Source organism: Sceloporus undulatus, chromosome 2 (assembly GCF_019175285.1).
Source record: "Sceloporus undulatus isolate JIND9_A2432 ecotype Alabama chromosome 2, SceUnd_v1.1, whole genome shotgun sequence".
Taxonomy (NCBI): Eukaryota; Metazoa; Chordata; class Lepidosauria; order Squamata; family Phrynosomatidae; genus Sceloporus; species Sceloporus undulatus.
In genome coordinates, this window is record NC_056523.1 from 277936577 (window position 1) to 277960438 (window position 23862).

Consider the following 23862-nt stretch of genomic DNA (forward strand, 5'->3'; position numbering starts at 1 on the left):
GTGAATTGCTGTAGCTTTCGGAGAAGCAGAGCGACAGTTCCAGAGTGAGCAGAAGAAGGGAGGCTGGGAGATAGGGAGAGGAAGGATAGGGGTCAGGTTAGGAGAAATGCGTGGAGCCATGAGAAGGAAGGAATTCAGTGCCCAATAATCAACAAGAGAAAAAGTGACAATGAGAATAGCAGAAAAATAATAGCCGACAGTACTTGATAACATTGCCTGAATACCACAAGACACAAAGGATCTAACAGGAAAGGAAGGGGTGGCTTTGGAAGCCTTAGCTCGATGAGGAAGATGGAAGGAGAGGTGGCTTAAGAAGCCTCTGCTTGCTGACTCACTGCGGCTGATTCCTCGGGTCCTGGGGCTGGCTGGCATGTTCCAGAAGGGGGGAGGGGTGGAGGGGTGGAGGGGTGGCTTCTTAAGGCCTGAGGCTCCAGGCTACATCCCTTCTCACTGCTGGTCTGCTGGTGCTTCTTCCGAGTCCATGTGTTAGAAGGAGGGAAGGGAAGGGAAGCATCCTGGATGGCTGGCACTCAGCTGGCTTGCTACCTGATGTTCTGTTCTAACAGTAACCTCTTGTCCTTAGTACAGAATTCTCATCAAAACTGTCAGTTGTGGTGGCAGTCCTATGTCTTTAAGAGCATTCCATAGGTTTTCATGACCTGTGCACTCAGTGGCTTTGCTATAGTCTATGAAACATATGCAGATTTTCTTTTGGAATTCCTCTGCCTTGGATCCCATAGCCACCTTAGATCCCATTTTAGAAGAAAGGCATAGCCACACTAATGGCTATGAGCTTTATCTTGAAGGCTACCATTATACACAATATGGCTAGTAATATTTTGTCTCTGAACTGTAGGGGTGGACAAAGTGTGGCCTCAGTGATAGAAGAAATGATAAAAAATGTCCCTTAGACAGAGTTTGAAGGCATTTAGTGGCAAAAAAGATTTGTATGTGTGCTTGCCTCTGCATGGATGTTGTGGGGGGGGGGGGGGGGGGGGGGGGGGGGTTGAAGATCTCCAAAGTGTCCTTGGAGACCAACAGCCCCCTGCCCTTCCATAGATGCCCACTCTACCATACAGCCTGTAATTTGCAGCAGCTTTTTAGGCTTGTTTGGCTCTAGGCTCCAGAGCAAAGCAGACTTGTTGTCCTAACATAAACTAAGGAGATGATCTTACCAATGAAGGATAATCTGTTGAATAAGCAGGAGAGTAGTGTTTTTGAGCATGCATTCTGTTGCTGTAAGTGCTTCTGTCCTATTAAACCTGTTGATAATTCAGGTTAGGGTGCTCTTTGTGTTTACCTCTTATTATGTTAGATGTGTTTGTACAAACTGAAGTTCTTCTACAGAATATTAGAAGCCATATAATCTTTACAATAGGAATATTGCATTATAAACCAGCTATTTGTGCATCTTGGTCTGATCTCCAATTTCAGAATCTTCTTCTGTTAAAAAAAAACTGGATTGGTTCATTCAAGTTGACACTGAACTTTTGTTTTACTTTAATGTCTTTTACTTCATCTTGCAATATTGGGGGGGGGGATGGACAATGACATGACACACGAGAAGTGTAAAATAAAAATAGTTTAGGCAAATAGAGGGGGTATTGTGAAGTGGTTTCTCCCCTTCTATCAATTTTATATGAATCTGACTGGAATAAATTCTGTTACAGTTGGACTGCATCCAGATAAAACAATTATTGGGGCCAAACATACCGGCAAAAAGAGGTGCTTTTAGGCTGACTTGAAGGTGTGGTGTTTAGATGACATATGCATTGAAGCCAGCAGGAAAGTGCCCTCTAGGTGCCTTATGCAAAGAAAAGCTGTTCCAAAAAGAAGCAGCTTTTTTTCCCACTTCTTCCTGGCTTGAAGCCATATCATGTGGTCATGACATAAACACTCCAGCTGCCTTGGTGGTGCAGTTGGTGGGGTTTCATTGTGGCTTCAGAAAAGGCAGCTTCAAGCCACTTTTTCCTGCCCATCTGTTTTGCCCCATTGGTCTACTTTTAGCCACTGATCTTTAAAGATCAAATGGTGATGGTGTATTTTTGTGTGCTTTAGTCTTGTAAAATGCTCTGTCTGGGCAACACACCTGGAAAAGTAGGCTAAAACAATTCAAATAAAACATAATATAAATTTAATGTTGAATTCTATAGTAGAAGTAATCAAATATCTTTCATGATAGGTGGGGTAATGTGTGATAAGCGGGGAAATATAGAGAGAATCTGTATATTGCAATGATTTCTGGGGGACAGCAATTAGTGATTCTTGAACCACTACATGTGTACATAAGTGTGAATACCAGCTGCATTATGCAGGATAAACTAATTGTGTGCACTCACAGGCAGCACTGGAGTGGAATTTAAATGTGTCACTTGGCCTTGTAACCTAGTTGTATGGGGGAGAAGGATAACATTCCAGAAAAGATTAGTAGGATTGCATTGTTGAAGGGCAACCTAAACACTAACTTTAAATTAAATGTAATCAGTAATGGAAAGGAAAGTTTAATCATAAAAAGCAGGGCCACTTTGATTGGCTCTGCTCAAAGATTACTTCTGTCAGGCTTTTCCTGCCTGACAGCAACACAAATGAGGGAGAGATGTAAATCATGGCCCACTCTGTTATTTTTTCTGAGAGACTGGCCCCGTGTGGATCTTCCTTTCCCTGAACCATTTCCATTCTGTTACATTGTAAACAATATTATCTCTTTAGTAAAATGTTGTTGAAGTGGCTTGAGTTTAGTCTACTCATACATATGTTATGGCATATTGCTGTGGATTTTCACACATTTGCAATGACAATTTTTTGCCTTCACGTTTCTGTGCATAGTCACATCTATTCACCCTCCCACTGCTGAAAATGCATAGCCATCCAAAACCTTATGAACCAGGTCTGAACCTGGGATGGTAGAAGTTATAGTTCAAAATATCTGGAAGAAACTAGACATTGAAAGATGAACTTAAATTGAGCCACATTTTATGTTGCAGAACCCAAGAAGTAAACAGACTGGCTTAACAATGATTCACTATCTTTTTGAAACAGGTATTTTAAATATTTTTATTCTCCATAATTGCTGTTCATTTCTTTTAAAAGTATAGAATAAGTTTGATCCTATGCCTACCTCTTCAGAACAAGCTTCTATTAAATTTATTGACATTTATTCCCAAGTTAATGAGTATAGGTTTATGCTGTTTAAAAAAAATCCTTGTCTATTAGCATTTACAAATAGCAGGTAATTTTTTTTCCTTGCAATTCTGCTTAAAATAGGAACTACCACATGCTGTTTTCAAGCCTCTTACACATGCACAAAAAACACGCTGTGTGGCATTCCCTTGTGGTCTTCAAAAGCATATCTTTATTGGATTAATTCTGCTTGACATTAAACAAGTTTTTGCTTGTTTCTAAACCTTAAAAAGGTTAAGTCACATTTAATTCTGGATGTTTACATTCTTACAGCTGAGTCTTCAGAACCTCCAGCAAGAGCCCTTGTTTAGGAATCTTATTTGATGCTTCACCATTATCAACAAGTGATCCTGTCACTAGATACAACTGCTCAGAAAAGGAAATACATTATATCCAATTTTCCTGCAAGTGAAAGATCTTGCATCTTTCCATTTGGAGGACTCTTTTATGACAGCCTTTGAGCAAAAAGTGAGATTACATAATAGCTCTGATCTCAGCCCCTTTTGATAAAACATTCTATTTTAAAGGTGCTCCTGAAAAAAAGGAGCAAAGGGATTCTGAATCATTTACTTTATAACCACCCCCTCCTAATTGATGCTAAAGAAAAGGGATTTCCGTTTCCGTGAGAACTTGCACTCAATCTAATGAATGCCATCTGCAGAGAAAAGCAATCTAGAGGTGAACAGCCAAAAGCATATGTAATAAAAGATGGGTTTTATTGGCCATTCTGCAAACAAGTCTTGAATTGTAACAGCTCTTTCCATTAGTTCACATATCGGATAATATCCAGTACTGTACCTTGAAATCTGGATTAATCAGTCTCTGTAAAATCTGTCAAGGCTTAACTTAATTATGCTTTTTGTCCTTTTGTGAGGCCTTTATCTTGTATACAATATTCTGCCCCAGCATATAGTGATATTAACCCATCAAGATTTTTCACTGGTATTTTGTGCTTAGCTCTTTGTATGTAATGACTCAAGGTGAAACAGACTGCCCCTAAGGCTCCACCTTCTGGGCGGCTTGGGAGAGCAGAATTTACATGTTGCATGCTCCCAAGCTGCCTGGAAGCCACCCGGCCATTTCCATGGGGATGGCTTCATGATGCTCTGGCGGCATGGTGTTTACGCATTGTGCACCGCCGGAGCGTCATGAAGCCAGCTTCTGGCTGTGGCACAGGCAGAAAAGCTGGCTTTTTTCCACACAAAAAATGAATGGCTTTGTTCATGTAGAAGGAGCGAATTTGACCCCGTAAATCTTAAAATTTAAAACTTACATTTCTGAATTGGATTTACTGTATAGATTTCTCACAGCCATACAATTTGGAGTGTTACAGTCAACTTTGGAACATGACTTTCTTAAACAGATACAGGATTATAGCATTAATTTACTTGGCTTGTATGTTCATTTTTACCTAGCCCAAACCATTGTGCTGGTGTGTAAATAACAAGAAGGAAAAGGATCTACAGCAGTCTTTCCCAACCTGAATATGGAATTGATGGGAACTGTAGTCCAACACATCTGGAAGGCACCTTGGGAAAGATTCTATAGATCACACTTCCTAGAATTCCCTGGACAACATGACTACAAAGGAGTTATTCCTCCAAATTTTGTCTTTTGCCCTTTGGCGCTATTGGACTAAAGCTATCACAGAACCCAGGCACTATGGCTATTGATGAGAGTTGCAACCCAAAGCATCTGAAGGGCCCCACATTGGAAAAGGCTGTTAGAGCATCTGAGGCATCTTCCATTGAGCTGAGAGGTTTTATCAAGCTTTGATTGAATCATATTTATCGTAGGACAAGATGTTCCATTTATTCATACTGTATAGTTTTTAGCAATTATTATAGTCTGGTACACATTGTTTTTCCCTGCAAAATCCTGATTTAAAATCTTTCTGCCAGAAGTCTGTTTAACCTTTTCTATAATTTTTTGTAATCCTGGATTTCTGTCTGCCTCAATATCTATACATTTTGGAACTCAAGAACTGAATTTAGGTTTTTATTTGAGTAAAATGTATTGGGTATTACACATTTTCCTGGTTGTTTTTAAACTGCTGTATCTTTGTAGTTCTGTGCGAGGAACATATCAACTTTCATCTTACATCTAGGGATAGACTGAAAGAATAGCCAAATGGTACATTCTGACTGATGTTAAGTCTTTTATATCATGAGAGGTCTGCTGTTCTGCAATGAAAAAGTAAAATTTAAAATTTCTTTGCTTTCTAAGGCATTTGTACACAGCATAGGATATACTCTGATAATATAGCCAAACTTTTTTGTGGAATGCACCAAAGAATTCCAAAAGAAGATCAGCAGGTGTTTTATAGATCGTAGCAAAGCCTTCAACTACTTCAATTATGAAAAGCTATGGAATACCCTTAAAGACATGGGAGTGTCACCACAACTGGTAGTCCTGATGAGAAATCTGTACTAAGGACAAGAGGCTAGTTTTGAAACAGAACATAGAGAAACTGAATGGTTAGATGGAATACTGGGGAACAGGCTGTGCCTCTCCAGCATGGTATTTGTAGAGGGAATATTTAATATGCATTTCATTTTGTTTTCTTCAGCATCTGTTAGGGCTGGACAAGTGAGGGAAACAGGAATAATGTCATATATTTGATTCATTTACTCTCTTTATGAATACACCTACATTATAAACCTGACATTTTAAGGGGAGTACAATTCCATCTAAAACACATTGAACTTTTTTCCCCCAATGACAGACCATTTTTCCTTTTTGTAGGTTTTTAGTTCATTTACATTCTACATTTCTTCTACTATGGAGCACAAGGTTATAATCTGCTCCTGAGCAAAGGTATCACTATCTTGTCTGGATTAAGGTTCAGTTTGTTCACTGTCATTACTGACCAGGTATTGATTATGAACATTGGTATCTAATGCTCACATTAAGAGAGCTAGAGTTTCTTGTTACCTCCATATTCATGGGACTGAACTCTAAAACTTGAATTGACTTTCCCAGGGGTTATCGTGTATAATAAATAGCATGTTAGAATGGTGCACAGTTGGTGTAGTAGTAGTAATAGACTCATGAGTAATTTTCATTGATTTCATTAGTAGGTCTTCCTGTATGAAATGTGTTCCAAGTTTACCAAAAAGGCCATTTAAAAAAAAAATTATTTGCCTTACAGAATGTCTGAAATAGATACATTTAGTCCATAGGTAAGGCACAAATATAACTATAATTTACTAACAGAAGCTCTGAAGTAATTAGATCACTTGGCAGGATGAAACATTATAGAGCATACTTTTTCTTTCCTCATTTGAACAGAGGTTTATTAAAATGCAACACTGAATTTAAAATTAGTGAAGGATAAAGTGAATAATAGATACCAATGAAATATTGGTGTTTAACCTTTGGGAGTGTAGGATATTGCAAACTTTAAAATATATGTCTAATGAATCACTTGTAAGGAATGTAAGTGTCATTATAATATTACTAAAATCATGTTAATTCTTTATGAAAGCTAAACTGGCCTTTACATGGGCTTTCAGCAATTTTATTCTCATTGAGGTCTACTCACTCTACCCTTTGCAGGTAACACAATGGGATATGTGTCTATGTGTGCTAGCAAGTGGTACCAGGAACACCACTAGGGGTGGTGTGTGTGTGTGGACTGCAGCAGGTAACTGCCTTTTGGCAGACATGGGCTGTGGAATTTGCCTGCATCCCTTTAAAACGCTGAAGAGATTATGTGAGTGGGATGAGGCTCAGCTGGAAAAAAGTTAGTGTTCTCTGGCACCTTCTCTTTCCTTCAAAGTAGCTTCCTTTATTTATTATCATATTGTCCCTTCCTCTTACTCTGTTGTGGGGGTAGATGGAATACGTATTGGGGAACAGGCTGTGCGTTTCCAGCATAGCATTCGTGGAGAGAATATTTAATATGCATTTCATTTGTTTTTCTTCAGCATCTGTTAGGGCTGTGCAAGTTCTGGAAGCTGTAATAATGTCATATATTTGATTCTTTATCAAATATGTTAAGTCTTAGGGTTTTTTTAAATTACATTTTTAAAATTTAAATATTTTAAAAATGTAAAAATATTTTTACAAAATTTGAATTTTAAATTTCTTTTTAAATTTGCTCTAAAAACTTCATATCTTACCAAATTTTCACTTTAACCATATGAAACAATGTACATGTAAATACATATTTAGGCATAAGATATTGTAATTTAAAAGTATAATTTTAACTTTTCTAGTTGTTTATGTGACAGCTGTTGCCATTATAGTTTGCCATTCAGTGAGATACAGGAATTATGATTTATGAGTAACATTAGTACAAAAAACATTACTAAAGTTTCTGTATGGTGTGGTATGGGAGCAGGTCAATGCAGGGGGGTGACACCATGAGTTACTATACTGGGTGACCCCAATCCTAGTGGTACCACTGAGTGGCATATTAATATCCCACTTTAGAGAAATATATGAAACTGTTACTTTTTAGTTACTTTTTTTAAAAATCCGACTACTAAAACTATTTTATGGTTCTAAACACACTATCATCCCTCTTGTCATTGTCCTAAATCATGTTAGAGTATGAACCATCAGCACACATTAGCAGTTGGAATATCCCTCACATTGCAAGTACTGTAACTTTATTTGTGTATGGTTACTTGCAAGGTTTGCACATCAGGCGCATTTTCCAGAATGCCCTAGTCTTCCTGATTCTTTATTCTCCTTCCTTTGTCCTCCTTCCTGCTTCTCATTCTTCATGACAGATTTGCCACACTTAGTTTTGATCTGAAACAGTTTGCTTTAACAATAGGTGAAATGTTTAAATTGTTTAATTTTGAAAACATACAATGATTTGAGAGTGGTACTGCCTAGCAGCTAAAGTTGATTCGTTCTCATTGTTATCTAAAGAGCAGAAATCCAAGATTCTAATTGATTTCACCACTGAACAAGCAGAGGTCTCTTTCTTTCATGCTCCCAGATCCCACTTCACCCCCCTACTGTAGTATATCTTTCAGATCAGAACTTTGGAGGCTTTATGCCACAGTGGGAGGAGCAAAGGTTCCAGCTCAAGCTCCAACCCTCAGCTGCAGCTGGCCACCATCAAGTAGCAGAAACCAGTGGAAGAACCAGTAGCCTTGACACTACCACTCTAGTAGGGAGGCAGAGCTCGGGAATTTGTATGCACAGGGGAGAATTTAACCTCAGATTGGTGGGTGCTGGGCTACTAGATTGAATTCTCCCACAGACTCTGCAAGATCTTCATCACATCCTTAAAGTCCACAGAAACATCATCTCCTGCTGGAAGCCATTGACAGCCTACTTCAGATTGGGGCAATAGAGGAGGTATCACCCTCACAGAGGCACAGATGCTGCTATTCCATCTTCTTTCTTGGCACCTGGAGAGCCATCCTCATTCTCAGAGGATTGGTCCATCAGAACGCCTCAATTTTGCAAGGAGATGCTGTAAGACATCTTGGAGATGCTTCAGCCAGGGGGATTTACAGTCATCTCTGGAATTTAAGGAAAGATATCTTTATGTCCCAATCCACAAAGCACATTGCCAACTCTTGTACTTGGGAAAGTGAAAGGCCACTACCAATGCACGACCCAAACCTTTGATGCCCAGGGTCTCCACCAAAATCATGGTGGCCTTGGTAGCCCACTGGAGGAAGGTATGACTGCAGTTCTATCCATATTTGGATATTCTGTTAATTTTGATCAATCTTTCTCAATCAAGGCCTCTGGATGTTCAGCTAGTACCCAAGTCTCTGAATCGACATCCTGGTGAACCTTGAAGGATCTTCTCATCTTGTTTCAGGAATCAATCACCTTGGGCCATGACCAACACTAAGTCAGGGATAGTGGCCCTTCCACTGGACTGAATCTACACCATTACAACCATCTCCAAGATCAAGAAAACAGCCTCCTTGAGCTTATCTCTACTGGCCTGTCTTCAGGGACTGACGGTGCCCACAATAGCATGTCTGCCCTGGGTGTTTCCACATCAGGCATCTGCAGTGGCTTCTACTTCACTCCAGGAGGCAGTTGCCACAAGGAAACATCTGTCCATCAAGGTTCTGCATTCAGTCCTCATCTCCAACATGAACCATGAAGGAGGAATAAAATCAAGATCCCTCATGAAGATGATTCAGGAACTATAGTGGACCCTTGTTATACGCTGGGGTTTGGTTCCAAGATCCCCCGTGTATAACAAAATCCGCGTATGCTCAAGTCCCATTAAATATAATGACATAGCAAAATGGTGTCCCTAATAAAAAATGGAACATCAAGGTAAATTTATACTTTTTTTGGGACATTTTCAAACCGTGTATGCTTGAATCTGTGTATAAAAAATCCGTGTATAAGAAGGGCCGACTGTACTGAGTTGGACAGAAATTCACCTGTGATAGCTGGAGGAAGGACATCTACAAGGCATCCTGAATACACAAGCAGGCTAGTTGAGTTAGACTGACATTGACCAGAGAGAGTGGAGCCTACATCCAGAGGAGTTCCAGATGCTTGAAAGAACGTTTGGCTGTCTGGTCATGGGCCTCTTTACTTTTCCAAAGTGAGGAGGTTCATTGCTAGGTACTAGCTGGAAGGAGCCAATGGCACGGACATCCTCTACTTTCCATGGCCTCCAGGGGTCCTTTATGCCTTCTGTTTCCTGACACATTTGTCCCGAGTGATGGGGAACATCAGAAAGGACAAAGCGAACATAATCTTTGTTGCACCAGCATGGTCCCGGAGGGTCTGGTTCTTTGAAATAATGATCATGATGTCTGACTTCTTGGCTCTCCCTGCCCTTACTTATGCAGGGCCAGGTTCACCATCCCAACCTCAACTGACTATATCTCCATGCATAGAGACCGACTGGAGTATGCTTAGAATGCAGCATGCTGAATAACCTTGACTATCCTGCACCATCATGGCCTCCAGATGGACTTCTATGAATACACCTTTCGGGTGTTCCACAGATGGTGAAGGGATAAACATATGGACTGTCTCAAATTGTCAGTCCCTTCCCTATTATTATTATTATTATTGTTATTGTTATTAGCACTCCTCCAGGAGGGCATCAAGTGTGGCCTCAGACCTAACATGCAGGTAACAGCTATCACATCATTGCTGCCACACAAAAGCAACATGGATCTCTTTGCATTCTCATGTGCACTGACTCCTCAAGGGGCTAACAAATTTTGCCCCATCCAACGGTGGGGTAATATTTGCAATTATACAGGCTCACATAGTATCAGACTCCATTTTTAACCCAGCCTGAACTGTAGTGTAGCATTAGGAATGCCAAAATTAATATTGATTATGATTAGAGAAGGTGCAGATATAATGCTCTGCCATGTGGAAACTGACGGAGGCAGGAGGATTTGTCTGGCAGAAAAACAAGCAGCAAACAGCCTGCTATAGTAATCTTTTAACTGTATTTAAAAGGTTAGCTGTAATACAAGTACAGGAAGAGATATTTCAAGTGAAAAATATTAGCATCCACTAAATTTCTATGTTTTTAAAGTTAACTGTTTGAAAAAAAGTCTGTCTGCAGATACATATATTCAACTTTTCAACCCTCAGATGTATAGTTCAAACAATTTTCTTCATCATTCTAATCTGTTTTAATTAGTTGGGAACTGCAAGAGCCATATGACTATTTTATAAAAGCATTTTTCCTCTTCCAGATCTTTTTAATTCTTTGATATGCTAATATTTCTTTTTCTGCCTGTACCGTTTCAGCATGTGTTAATGTTAAATAATTATTTCTGAGAGATTTTACCAGTTTTAAGACAATTTACCATGTGTATTATGGTGGTGTGTGTGTGTGTTGTATATTTCTGTTCTCTTGAGTCTTTGCTACTATATGATGTAAAGATTTATTTTGTTAATACTGTGTTCTTGCACAGTTGCTGAAAAGATACAAGAGAATTATTTTGAATTTAATGCCCCGTGTTTGGAGATGGTATAAGATACAGTGAGATAAGAGATTAGTTGAGTGAGTCATATCCTTTTTACTCTGTGAAGCAACTGTATTCACACTCTTTACGGTTTCCTTTTACAGTCACTCCCAGTGGCTGCAGTTCAGAGCAGCAATTCATGTACTAAGAAGCCATTCTTATTAACTGGAGAGAAACAGTATTGTTGGGTGCTGGTCCTGTTATAGGACTAATTTCAAATACGAATGGATGTATAAGAAGCCAAAGATAATTTGCTTCTTCAGACTGAGAAGTGGGAAAATGTTGCAATTGGGGCATACTAAGGTAATCCCCCCCCTTTACTGATTTTACATTTGCCTAGTGATTTATCAAGGCTATCTCTAGAGTAATTAAGTAAGAAATAAACATTGCTGTTTTTATTTAATAGACATGAGAACAAAAGTCCTGAACCTTTAAAGTGATACTAGGGAAAATGTATTTTTAAATTTGAATTAATGTTTTCATAGTCACCTTAGCAAACTTGTAAAAGAAATTCCCAAAGGACCTGTTAGTGCATCTTATGCTTTATTTACAGTTTTCTCTCTACCATGTAAGTTAAAATGTATGGATTTAAGCTTTTTTTAACTGAAAGATGAAAGAGGTCTTGCACAGCTCTAATGACAGAAAGAAGTAGAGCATTACATCCTATCTTCTTCCTATGCTAAAGGAGTTGAAAATATTGGGACTAATTTTTAATTGAATCAAATATGCAAGGTGTATTCCCAATTACCCAGGAGTATGAACCATTGCATTTGGGCAACATATATAAGATGGCACAGTCAATGTATGGAGATATTAGTATGTATAGTTTATATACATTTAATACTATGTACTGGACAAACTACTAGTAATACAGCCAGAAAACAAACTTCTGAGATGTTTATATTTTCTGCAAAATCTAAACATATGCTACTGAATATTGTATGCAAACTTGTTTCTATAATTGGCAGGACAGGAGTTCATGTTGTTTAAGGGCTATGCAAACATAGCTGCTGGATGTTTTCATAGCAATTTTGTTTGGCTTCGTAATACCTTGTATTTAAGATTTTATGGCTTTATAACATGTTGGAATAAAAGCATTACTGTTTTGCTTAAAGCAAAAACGAAACATGTTTTAGATTTGGAAGGTGTTAAAAAGTTTTATGCTAGATTTAACACTGACAAAATAGTCACCCACCTCTTCCAGATGATAAAATATTAATCAGTCTTGAACGTTTATTTTTACACATCTTCTCTTGCCAATTAAAAACACTGCTATATTAAGTTTCTCTTACCTTATTTGGTGTCAGAGGAATTGGCATTCTAAATAATGAGATTTGCATAATCTCATGAGATTTGATTAATAAGCATGAGATGTGAATTATCAAAGATCCAAACTCTGCCAGAAAGCTTCGTTTTTCTTCTTAAGAAAAGACGTAATCAAATGTTTGCAACATATTTTTCTTTGTGTTACTGATGATGAAATTCTTTGACACTTTATTATGTAAGAGTGTTACAGCAGTCCTGAATGCATTGGCCAGCAGAACTGTAAAGAAGCATCTAACTACATTCTCAGAATTTCTAAAAGTAATGACCAGTTCATAGCTTTCAATTTTACAGTCTTGTCAATTAGAATACAGGGATTTTTTGTGAGTTATTTTTGGCTACGTGGCCGTGTTCTGGAAGAGTTTATTTCTGGCTGGGTGGCATGAAAGTGAGTGGGGTTTGACCCTCGATTGAGAGAAAAGCCTTCGACTTTGCAGAACATAGGGAGTTGATTTACTTGTAAATGTATGGCTTGTGCAAAATAGTGTGATTATGAGTGTTATTGTGTTTACATGCCCGAAAGACCATATAATATCATCTTAATCCACTGGAAAAGAGAGAAAATGTGATACTTGTAGTTTTGCTATAAAGATACTGCTTATAGAATTTAGGCCCAGTACACACGGGTGAAAAGCAGTGTGGCGCCGCTGATACTAGGGTTCAGGAGCACACAGCAACTGCACACTCCCAAATGCCATTTTGACGCAGTGCCGTCAATACAGCACGTAGATCCATTATGTGTCTTATGTGATGCGTCCAAATGGCGTGGCGCACAAGACATGTCACTGCGACACCCCAGGACGCAAATGGTGCCTTGGCTGTGTCGCAGGAAAGGAGCTTCATTTCAGAGCTCCTTTTCCCAGCAGATCATTGTTGAGGCTGTGCGGTTGCTGCAGCAACAATCCGGAGGAGAAAGGGGTGGCCAGAAGCCATCCCTTTCTCCTAATCTCTCTACCGGGCCTTAGAGTCTCTTCGTGGTTTATTCACAAGTGCTGTATATTGATTAGGGTCTTTTATTTCATATGTTATTGCAGTGGGGCAGGGAATTCCTTTGGATGATAATCATTCTGCAACACCATGTTATTGTATGCAAACTTGAAACATAGATGTGGCCAGTTTTTTAGACTGTTCATCACCTGCTTCTGCCCTATCCAAGAGAAGTACAAATAGGTGAATAGACCTGTCCCTGCACATTTCCCTGCAGTGTGGGCTGAATGCACAGAAAAGCAATTTCTATATTGTAATCAAGGCCAATATCCAATAATATAATTTTAATAGCACAGATGACTGCATTTGTGGACATTTAGTTTCAGAAAAGAGGGAAATCCATCGTAGTATACAACTATGTAACCAAGTGCACAAGATTTCAAAAAAATCAATTCTGCAGCAGGTTCAACAAGTGGGAACGATGGATTTGAATCACATCATTCTGGAGGGGAGGGACTGATGGCAGAGGGGTGTTTACCATCCCTGCTCAGTTTTTGGCAGATCCACCATTCTCCCCCTCTCTCAGCACTGCCTTGGTGCTTGTACTGAGACTGATGGGTGCTTTTATATACAGTATATATAATTAAGTTCATAGGAAATTCGATTTATTGATGTTGCAGCTAGTTGCAAAACCAATGAATCAAATTTTCGATGAATTTATTTTAAAAAAAGACCAGTGCCATGCCTGGAATGGGTGATCCAGGCATGACAGTGGTCTGGAGAGGACCCTTGTTCCCACTTGAAACCAGTTCTGATCCTGGTGTGATCAATTGCAATCACGATAAAATGAAGCAAATACAAAAAAACTGCATTATTCAGGTTTTGTGGAGGTCTTTCTCCCCACTGTCGTGCCTGGATCGGGGGCGGAAGACCCCCACAGGTCCCCTCCAGACCCCTGCCATCCCTGGATCACCCATTCCAGACATGGCAGTGGTATTTTTTAAAAAATAAATTCATAGAAAATTCAATGAATTGGTTTTTCAACTACTTGCCTTTTACAATGAACATCAATGAATTGAATTTTCTGTGAATTGAATTTATAAAATCATTCCCAAGCCGGGTTGCCCGGGCTGCTGCTTATGTCACTGATGACACACAGATGATTGACATACATTTTGAAGTGATGTAAACAAGTGGAGATGACAATAGTGCCAAAAAAAGAAGCAATTACAGGGGGGTTATGAAAAGATCCGCTTTCATAGTGGGAACTATGGACCTTTTTGAATCGATTCACCAACATGGAGCAGAGTCAGGTTTAATTGTAATTGGGAATGAGCCCTTAGTATATTGGCATTATTGGAGCTCTAATCTGAATGCATTTTGCAGAAACATGTCCAATATTTTCTTTAATTTTAAAAATAAACCTATGACATTGACATTCAGATTTGGCTGAGGAGTATGTTTTTCTTATTTGTATTTTTCCCTTCATAACATAGAAACCATAAATTTAAAAAACCCTGTGTGTGTGAAGGGGGTGCAGACAACACTGGGTGACACCTGGTTGGGCTCTCCAGAGGGGTGCACATACTTCCCAGCTGCTACAGCCCCAGGCTTCATTCCAGGGAGAAAGTCCAGGACTGGAGGAGCAGGAGGGGCATGTGCACACTCTTCCTAGCTGCTCTGGCTTGAGCTTCCTCTCAGGGAGAAAGCCTGTGGCTGGAGGAGTATGCCCTTTTGGCCACTGCTGCTCTGACAGCAGCTCTCCCTGCACACCGGATGATTCCTGGGCTAGGGACACCACTGAAAAAAACCTAAATAATTATAGGATCATACAAGCGGGTGGCACATCTTGCTGTAAACTTGAATCTGCCTTAAAGCCTCCAAGTACTTCAGAAACATACAAGATTTCAGCTATGTACACAGCGCCACAAATAATTTCTTCTTCTGGTTTAAAAAGTATTCAAATTTTATTTACAATTTCACTATTTTTAAGACGAGAAAGAGATACTTAATAAAGTTGAAAAATCAGTAAAACTACGTTCAACCATGTAGCTGCTTGATTTCATCTAGAGCCACTTTTACAATAAAATTCTTATTTACCATATATTTAAAAGTACCATGGCAATTCTACAATTTTTCCTGCTGTTAAGAAAATGAGACTAGTATAGAACAAGTTTGTGATATGTCTTCAGGTCATTTCTGACTTATGGTGACCATGGGGTTTTCTTGGCAGAATTTATTCACAGGAGCTTTGCCATTGCCTACCTCTAAAGCTGAGAGAGTGTGACTTGGCCAAGGATGTGCAGTTCACTGAGTTTCTATGGTCAAGTGCAGAATTGAACCTGATCTCCTAGTGTCCTGATCCAACACACAAACCACTCTACCATGCTTGCTCTCATGGTACAAGTTACTGAAAATCTGAATGCAGAAACAAACTTGGATCATAATTCTAGGATTATTTTAAAGTCATCTATACTTTCAGGATTCTTCTATGGCCAGATTTTTAGATGAAAACTGGAATATAAAAAGCTCTTGATACTATGTTAGGCTGTTGCTAACTAAGTTTAATGAATGTTCAACTGTTCATATGGATTGTGCTTCATTAGTTTGGGGCATTAAGAGGCAAGGGGCTTTATAATATGATACTGAGTAACTGTGTCATTGGACCAAAACACACTGCAGAAATAATCCAGTTTGAGACTGATTTAACTGCCTTGGCTAAGTGCTAGGGAACCCTGTGAATTGTAATTGATTGTGGCACCAGAGCTCTCTGACAGGGAAGGCTAAATGTCTCAAAAAAGTAGTTTCCAGAGTTCCCTAGCATTGAGCCAAGGCAGTTGTGGTCTCAAATGGACTATTTTTGCCGTGCGTTTTGGGCCATTAACAGAGGATTGCAACTGTGGAAGCTTCTCTCTTGTAGCTGCAGATTATTTTTCAGCCTATGTTGTACCCACAGAGAAAACTATCAGAGATTTTGGCACAAGACCAAATTGTATTTTGTAATTATAATACAGTACCATGTAATACTGTACAATGTAAAGAGGAGCAGAATATAATGCAATTTAAAGAGAAGCAGAAGAGATCAGGAAATAGAAGTCCTAAATGTGACTGTATATGTGACTGTTTTATCATGAAAACTGAAACTGCAAGTTTTTTTCCCATAATAGTTCAGGCAGCAGACATTGCCTTCCAATAATGAAATTCTTAGTAATGTTAAGGAATTGTTGGATAGAACTAATGAATAAAATGTTGTTAGTAAGCCCTAGGCAAGAATTGTAGTAGCTCTGGCATTCATTTACCTCAGCTCTGATTTATTGTTCTGTGCAGAACAAAATCTCATTCCACTAATGGAATTTGTCTCTAAACAGGACTTTGCTCACAGCAAAGCTCAAGGCACCCCTCATTATTCAAGTCTGACCAAATATTATGTACTAGTAGGAGTTCTCTTACCTTTATAACTTTGCAGTCTCATTTTGTTCTAAATAGGAAGACAAATCAGAAGTAGAAATCTGTGATAGAATTATGATGTAGGAGATAGATGAGTTGAACCAGAAAAAAATCAATATTATGGAATAAAGGTTGATCTTCAGAGCAGGTAATTATTAAGAACAAGTATATAACACATTTGTTATTGTTCCTTTCTTAGACAGGTAGTTGATTAATAGCTTAGAATGACTGGTTGGTGGAATATAATTTTAAAAGAAATTAGAATTTGTGCTGGAATGAGACCTCAGTTGAAGCTTTGGGAACATTACACTGCCAGCTGCGCTCTGTGTGTGTGTGTGTGTGTGTGTGTGTGTGTGAGAGAGAGAGAGAGAGAGAGAGAGAGAGAGAGTATGTGTAATATGTGTGCTCTTATGAAGAAACAAGTTATTTTTATGGAGAGAGGTCAAATGAGCAAATAGGGGAGGCTAGAGGAATCTGAAAGACTCAGAGCTTGTCTTTGGAGTTGTTAGGAGAGACAGTGGATCTCTTACTCTGTAGAAGTACAGTCAGTCTTTTGTATCCATGGGGCTTCCATTCTGGACACCCCCCCAATGGATTGCAAATTCCATGGTACCTCAAACCCCAGTCTTCTCATTGGCAGCACAACATCTGTGCAATTGCATTGGCTTAGCCATGTGTATGCACCGCCATTGAGGGGAATTGGGCAGGGCCACCTGCAGATGCTCCAATCTGCAGATGGAAAGCCCGTGGATGGGAAGAGCTGACTATACCTGTTCAGTATTTCTACTTTTGTTTTGCTTTTATATTTCTGATCAATGCAAATATTGTAAAAATGTAATAGGTTTCCAGTCTTATCTTAGTTGTTATTATTATTATTATTATTATTATTATTATTATTATTATTATTATTAACCTTTATTTATAAAGCGCTGTAAATTTACACAGCGCTGTACATACAATCTTTTTAATTGGATGGTTCCCTGCCCTCAGGCTTACAATCTAAAAAGACACGACACAAAAGGAGAAGGGGAAGGGGATGAGGGCCAACAGTTCTTCTCTACCTCCGAGGCCTGGATCAGGGGAGATGGACTGGAGGGAGGACATAGCAATACAGGAAATGATTCAATAAAACAGGCAACAAAGGAACATCAAATAGCAAGTGACAATTATGCAATGCCTGGGAACGCTTCTCTGAACAGGATGGTCTTCAACTCAGTTTTGAAGCTGGTTAAAGAAGTGATGGCTCTTGCTTGTGGAGGAAGAAGGTTCCAGGAGTGAGGGGCAGCGAATGAAAAGGGGCGAATTTGAGATGGGGCAGAGGAAATCCTGGGCTGGGACAGCAGACCTTGACTACCAGAACGGAGGGCCCAAGTGGGAAGGTGAGGAGAAAGAAGGTCTGATAAGTAAGGAGGGGCCAGCCCATGGAGGGCTTTAAACGTCGAGAGCAGGAGCTTATATTGAATGCGGAAAGGGAGGGGGAGCCAGTGAAGGGATGCCAGCACAGGAGAGATGTGGTCAGAGCAGTGGGCAGATGTGATAATGCGTGCAGCTGAATGCTGGACAGAGATTAAAGGACGGAGGAAGCCCAGCCAGGAGAAGCCTTGGAGGTATCCAGTACTGACCCAAAAATTCCCACCATGTAAAAATACAAGGATCAGTTCTGATATGGGTGGTATAAGGGAGACCTTTCCAATAGGAGGCAGTTTTTGTTCATCTCTGGAACATGATTATGTACTGAAAATGGGGTAAGTCATGTAAAAGTGTTTAAAATCTGAGCAAAAGATAACTGGAGTTTATTCACTTAAAATGCCCAACTTAGGTTCCTAAAGGTAGAATTGTACCTCATAAAGGTACTATTATATGCCCTGGGTGTACTGTAAATTCATGGTGACATTTGTCAGTTTTAAACTACAGTGGTGCCTCGGGTTACGAAATTAATTCGTTCCGCGGCTAATTTCGTAACCCGAAAAACCTTCGTAAGCCGAATTGCCATAGGCGCTAATGGGGAAAAAAGCCGCGGCTCTGCCGCGGCTCCATTTAAAACAGCGCCGGAGTTTTTTCGTAACCCGAAAAAACTTTCGTAACCCGAAACAATAAATCCCTATGAGATTTATTCGTATCCCGAAAAATTCGTAACCTGGGTATTTCGTATCCCGAGGTACCACTGTATGAAATAAAATTCTTTTCTCCAGAAAAAAATATATCCAGAATTGTGGATATCCAGTTCAAGTTGAAGTGCAATTAAAGTTAATTCTATGTTGTTAATAACAACAAGAAGAAATAATAAATATCCCGTCTTTCTTCCCCTCCCCCCCAACCACCATTTGTGACTTGTGGTACCTTATAACAGTTAAAATAAACATAGTTAAAAGTTTACAGTGTACAAAAGTAAATTGCCATTAAAATGTCAAAAAAATTAAAATCAGTTGAAAACATGTTTTAATTTTATTTTTTTAAATAAAAAATAATGTTTATTAAAATACATAAAAAGAGATAGCATGGTATAGTGGTTTGAACATTAGACTAGGTCTCTGAAGACCAGAGTTCACATCCCCTGCTCAGCCATGGAAACTTTGGGGAACCCACACTCTCACTGGAGATGATAACACCTGGAAATCCTGCCGAGATAGACGTGGGACTGAGGGCAGGGTATAAATACCGTAAATATAAATAAATTGCACGCAGCAGCAGTTGGATGTGTGCAACCCGTATGCAGCCCAGACCCAGCCACGCTTATCCAGTGGCTTTTCAAAAATGTCAAGCTCCAGTTTTTGAAAAGCTGCTGGATAAGTGTGGCTGGGGTCTGGGCTGCATACAGCTCGCACTCACCTGGCTGCATGTCATAACACCCGTTTTGTATTTTTTAATCCCGCATCTATCCCCGTGGGATTTCCGGGTGTGATAATCTCCTCAATCTCAGCAGAAGGCAAAAGGCAAATCCCTTCTGAAGAAATCTTGCAAGGAAAACCCTGTGATAATTTTGTGTTAGGGTCACTTTAACTTAGAAATGGCTTAAAGGCACACAACAACAACAACAACAACAACAACAACAACAACATAAGCCTTTAAAAAACAACAACAGCAAATAAACATCCATCATATTATACAAGGCCCATTTCCCTTCAAAAAAATCAATTCTCAAAAGCCTGGTGAAACAAAAAGTTCTTACAATACTGAAAGCTGCAGTGTTCTAAGAAATAGTGATGTTTGAAATGCACATAGAATGTAATTTCAATGCCTGACAGAATTTAAAACAATCACATTCTAGTGATGGTGGATTGTACCATAAACAGACTCAGGAAACACACCACTACCTGATTGTGAAGCAGCCACCTAGCCAGGACAACATGACTGCCAATTTGGTATGAAATTAATCAGTATATTTTGACCTACAAATGGATAGTTGAAACTTCTATATGTTTGGCTTATTGGGTCAAGTCCACTAAGCAAGGCGTCTGATCATCTGGAATCTGATTTTAGGGCCTGTACAGATGGGCGCTTTGGACCAGCCTGGGCCCGAACTAGGGGTGCATAGGGGCTGAGTGTTTACACACTCAGCAACCCTACTGTGCACCCTGGCCACTATCATTGCGTGCACCCATCCATACAGTGTGTGCAATGATGACGTTCATGCAGCACAGTGCCCAAACAGCACTGCTCCACATGTATGTCATCATTGCGCATGAGCATGCCAATGGCGCCCCGTGCATGGCCTAAAAAGAACCCGCCAGGAACAGGTTCTTTTTAGGCCTCCCGGAGGCCATGGCGTTTGGTTGCCGCGGTCTCCATCCGCCCCTTTCTCCTAGTCTGTATAGCCCCTTACTTTCATTCCAAATAAGGACAACAATATGTGTCTGTTTCAGATCCTCTGCTGTGAGCTATGGTACTGCTGAACTGTAGACCTTACCTTAAAATAATTTTATCATAGCTGTACAGTACAAGAAAACTTAAACTGACATTGGAAGATAGTATTAGTTACTGGAGGGACACAGCTGTTTATTGTGGGCCCTTGATATCCATTATAGGGTGGTTCCAGAGCCCCCCCATGGCTAACAAAATCAGTGAATGCTCAAGTCCCATTATATACAGTAGGGTAGTAAAATGGTGTCCCTTTTATAAAATGCCAAAATCAAGGTTTGCATTTTGGAATTTATATCCTTTTAAAAACATTTTCAAGCCATGAATGGCTGAATGTGTGTATGTGGAGGGTCATCTGTAGTTGTTTTTAAACACTCCTGTTTTGGTGATTGGGAATGAAGGCTTAAATTATTCTAGCTACCTATTCAGTCATGGTACCATTTATTTGCCTTCTCTAACCATGTGCCATTTAGAAGCTGTGGACTACAATTCCCATTACCCATTTTCTGCCTGCCATATAAAGTTGATAGAAGTTGGAGGACAAACTCTACATGGGGCTACCCTTGTGCCTAGTCCGAAAACTGCAATTAGTACAGTATATGGCGGCCAGATTGATTACCGGAACATCCAGGAGTGATCACATAACACCAATACTAAAGTAATTCCACTGGCTACCTATTAGTTTTCAGGCACAGTACAAGGTGTTGGTTATCACCTTTAAAGCCCTACATGGCTTAGACCCAACTTATTTAAGCAGGGGTAGGCAACCTTTTTGAGCCGGGGGCCGGGTTGCTGTCCCTCAGACAACTGGGGGGGCCGAAGCCAAAAAATAAATAATTAAAAAATTTTAAAAAAATTAAATAAATAAATAAGCCGGGACAAATGTAGGACAAAATTTTCAAATGGAGGACACTTTTTTTTAAAAAAAAAAATTGAGTACACATGAATAAATTTGCTGATTTTTAAAAAAATGTCAATATAAATGCATGTTTCTGAGGCTTCTATAGGCAATTGCCCCCCTTGCCCCCGCTTGTACCCCTTGCCTGCCTCCTCCTGATAGGCCAAAGGACCCAGCGGCAATCGGTGGCAGGACCGGGCTGGGGCCGGTCCCAAGGCCTCGCCGGGCCGCATCCGGCCCGCGGGCTGCAGGTTGCCTACCCCTGTATTTAAGGGATTGCCTACTTCCATACAATCCACCCCATGCTCTCAGGTTTTCTGGGAGGAAATTACTCCAGCCTATAAAGACCAGATTGACTGCTACCTCCCAGAGGACCTTTTCTGCAACTGCTCCCAGCCTGTGGAATGGTTTGCCGGATGAGATTGTCAAATTACCAATCTAGATAACTTTAAGAAAGCTGTTAAGACGGATCTCCTCCGACAAGTCTTCCCAGAATGAAATACTCGGTCATGAAATGCCCCCCCCCCCCACACACATATATATGTGATTCTGCCCATCATTATTGTCTTAATTGTTTTTATGTAATATTAATCTCAAACTGTTTAATTCTTTTTAAAAGGGGGAGTATATTTTGTATATATTGTTGTATTTTTTTAACATTGTAAGCTGCTTTGGTTGTTTTAACAAAAAGTGGGAAAGAAATAAAAGTTGTATTTTATTATTATTATTTATTATATAAACATATAATTTCAGTTTTTTCATTTGAAAGCTTTGCAATGGGGAAGAATCCTGCTATCTGGAATACTTAAAAATCATCCACTTTTTCTAATGGAAACAGATGTTTATAAATATAAATAACACAAATTAATTGTAGTGAACTAATTTAACTAATTTTTTTAGATTGTAAGCCTGAGGGCAGGGAACTGTCTGACTAAAAGATTGTATGTACAGCGCTGTGTAAATTTACAGCGCTTTATAAATAAAGGTTAATAATAATAATAATATGTGTTCTTGGGAACACTTGACATAGACTTCTGTTACAGGTATATGTATGTCATTCAGTAAGTGAACTGACTGGGGTATTACTCTCCCAAGACTCTGCTTCCTAGGTGTTGATTCCAAACTCTTGAATTCCCTTCCTACAGAGATTAAGATGAATCTGTCCTTCTTACCCTTCTGTTCAAAGTCGGAGGTATTTTTTCCCCTAGCCAGCACTGGAAGCTATCTGTTTATTAGAAAATGGATTTTAATAATTTGCTGTACAGTATTATTTTTAATTCTTGCTTTCTGATGGAAATGTTTTAAATTGTTAATTATACAGATAATTTAATTATATTTTATCCATAATTTTAAATCTTGTTTTACCCATATGTGTTTGTTTTAATTTTGATAACTGACCTCAAGTCCCAGTTCTGTGGAAAAGGTGGAATATACATAAATAAATACAGTAATCATCAGCTAAAATCAAAATAAGAGTCTCCAGAGATCCTTATGGAAAGGGTGGGGGAGAAGAATTGTATGTGCACAAGGACTGCTATTGGTCATTCTTTTAATGCAAAATTATGCTCTTGTACTGAGTCTGAACCACCTTCGTCTTGTTTCTACTAAAATATCAAATCCATTAAGGCTAAAGACTTAAGGGGATTCAGATAAATCCCTCAATCAGGAAATGACTTCTCCAGTGGGATTTCCATGCTTGTTTAAGGTGTCTTATGTGATGAATCTGTAGTCATTGCCACTTTCCACAGCTTGATTCTCTCCTTCCCTCCTAGTTTCTCTAGTAGGGTGCTTGCTTGTGTTTGTCTATTCCATTTCTTCTCCTTGAGACTGCCGCCACCTTCCTAGTTGAACACAGAGGAGATGTTGCTTTAAAGCCAAAGACTTCAGCAAGTTGTATGTTGGTTGCTGGACAGGGTCGTGGATAGATGAAGTTGTATCCCAACCCAGTTCTCCTCCTTCCCTCTCCAGTCTCCCCCACTCCCACCTCCAGTGGGATTTCCATGCTTGTTTAAGGTGTCTTATGTGATGAATCTGTAGTCATTGCCACTTTCCACAGCTTGATTCTCTCCTTCCCTCCTAGTTTCTCTAGTAGGGTGCTTGCTTGTGTTTGTCTATTCCATTTCTTCTCCTTGAGACTGCCGCCACCTTCCTAGTTGAACACAGAGGAGATGTTGCTTTAAAGCCAAAGACTTCAGCAAGTTGTATGTTGGTTGCTGGACAGGGTCGTGGATAGATGAAGTTGTATCCCAACCCAGTTCTCCTCCTTCCCTCTCCAGTCTCCCCCACTCCCAC

General features: G+C 39.6%; 1 protein-coding gene across 1 annotated transcript in view; it reads left to right on the top strand.

The window, feature by feature from the left end:
- The window catches only part of MCTP1 (multiple C2 and transmembrane domain containing 1), a 268422-nt gene that overhangs the window by 46377 nt on the left and 198183 nt on the right, over positions 1–23862 (top strand). The window lies entirely within an intron of this gene.